At 52.4% G+C, this 2280-nt stretch overlaps 1 pseudogene; it reads right to left on the bottom strand.

Moving 5' to 3' along the window:
• The window catches only part of LOC112075515 (myosin heavy chain, embryonic smooth muscle isoform-like), a 19120-nt pseudogene that overhangs the window by 7767 nt on the left and 9073 nt on the right, over window positions 1-2280 (bottom strand).

The raw sequence follows: 2280 nt of genomic DNA, 5'->3' as shown, positions 1-2280 counted from the left end.
TCCTGTCTCCTCCTCTCCTCGCCTCCCCCTCTCCTTCCTCTCCTCCCCCTCTCCTTCCTCTCCTCCCCCTCTCCTGTCCTCACCTGTTCTCCAGCTCCAGCTGCTCCTCCAGCTGGTGTAGTTTGGCCTCCAAGGCGGCGATGGCGGATTTGAACTTTGACCTCCCCTGACCCTCCATCTCCTGTAGCTTGACCTTCAGATCCTTGTTCTGCCTCTCGAGCTGCTGTCTGGCGCCCTCACTGCTCTGGGAGGAGCTACGCTCAGCCTGCAGCTCACTGCTCAACTGGTCCACCTAGGGGGAAGGGATAGAGAGACGCACACATCACTTTAGAGAGGGGGTCATGGGGGGAAGAGGTTAGGACCAGGGGGAAGAGATAGGAGATGCCCTCTGGTCTGACAGTAAAGGGAAGCGGTAGGGAGACAGTAAAGGGAAAAGGTAGGCAAGTCATTGAGTGTCTCTTGGTCTGCTCCTCCTCCCTTCACACTACCTAGTGCATACTCCCCTCCCCGTAAACCCTACCTAAAGCACACTCCCCTCCACCACTACCGAGTATATATAACCTAGTGCATACTCCCCTCCCCCTAAACCATACCTAAAGCACACTCCCCTCCCTCCTACACACTACCTAGTGTATACAACCTAGTGCATACTCCCCTCCCCGTAAACCCTACCTAAAGCACACTCCCCTCCCCCTTACACACTACCTAGTGTATACAACCTAGTGCATACTCCCCTCCCCCCTAAACCATACCTAAAGCACACTCCCCTCCCCCCTACACACTACCTAGTGTATAGTCCCCTCCTCTCCTACCTGTTGCTGTGTCTTCCGGAGGCGGTCGTTGAGGTTCTCCATGTTGGCCTGCTCCTCCTCCAGCTCTTCCTCTAGCTGGCTGATCTTAGCCTCCAGACGACGCTTCTCATCGGACATCATAGACCTGAGGAGAGGAGGAAGAGGAGGGAGGAGGGGAGAGGAAGAGGAGAGGAGGAGGAGAGGAAGAGGAGAGGGAGGAGGAGGAGGAGCAGATGAGCAGAGACACAGTACAGATGTCAATAGTCTGCACTGAATTGAATGGGAGAAACTAATGGGTTAAAGGGAAGGGTTAGATTTAGGTTTAAGGGTTAAGTTTGGGTTAAGGGTTAGGTTTACGTTTAAGGGTTAAGTTTGAGTTAAGGGTTAGGTTTAGGTTTAGGCATAAGGGTTAAGGTTAGTTTTAGGGTATGGTTTAAGTTTGGGTTAAGGATTAGGTTTAGGCATAAGGGTTAAGGGTTAGGTTTAGGTTTAAGGGTTAAGTTTGGGTTAAGGGTTAGGTTTAGGTTTAAGTTTGGGTTAAGGGTTAGGTGTTAAGATGACAGTACTGAGGATATTTTCACATGTCCAGTTGTTCTACGTCAATACAGATGAAGGAAAGGGATTAGGCCTGCGTCCCATATTACATCCTATTCCCTTTATAGTGCACTACTTTAGACCAGGGACCAATGGGCAATAGGGTGGCATTTGGAACACAGTCTAGGGGACCTTTTAAAAGTAGCCTACACACTCACTTCCCAGAGTTGCTGGCCAGATCCTCAGACATCTCATCTCTCTCTGTCTCGGCCTGCTTACGAGCCCTCTCTGCCGCAGCCAAGTCCTACAGGGGGAGAAAGAGCGAAGAGATGGAGGAAGAGGAGGAGAGAGGCAGAGTGAAGTTTCTTGTGATGTGTGTATCACAAGGCAAGATTCTCCCATGTTAACATATTCTGTGTCCTGAGAGAGAAAGAGACAGAGGGAGAGAGGGGTGGAGAGGGAGAGACAGAGAGGGAGAGAGATAGGGGGGAGAGAGAGAGAAGACTGTACCTCCTGTAGCTGCATGAAGCTGGCCTCCAGGGTCTTGGCTCTCCTCTCTGACTCCCTGGCTGAGGACAGTACCTCCTTCTGGGCTGTACGGGAATCCTCCACCTCCCTCTGGAGCTCCTTCATCTGGGCCTGAGGAGGAGGGGAGGGAGGAGGGGGGAGGAGCGGGGAAGGAGAGGAGTAGGAATAGGAGCCGGAGAGAGAGGAGGAGAGGGGAAGGAGGGAGGAGGAGAGGAGGGAGAAGGAGGGAAGAGGAAGGAGAGGAGAAGGAATAGGAGCCGGAGAGGGAAGAAATAGAAGTCATTAGTGGAGAAATGCTAAACGGACCCAGGATCAGCAACTACACTGTCTAGAGACAACTTCCCCCTACACCCAGGATCAGAGTCTACAGACAACTTCCCCCTACACCCAGGATCAGAGTCTACAGACAACTTCCCCCTACACCCAG

Source organism: Salvelinus sp. IW2-2015, unplaced genomic scaffold, assembly GCF_002910315.2.
Source record: "Salvelinus sp. IW2-2015 unplaced genomic scaffold, ASM291031v2 Un_scaffold3213, whole genome shotgun sequence".
Taxonomy (NCBI): Eukaryota; Metazoa; Chordata; class Actinopteri; order Salmoniformes; family Salmonidae; genus Salvelinus; species Salvelinus sp. IW2-2015.
This window is presented reverse-complemented; position numbering and strand designations above follow the sequence as displayed.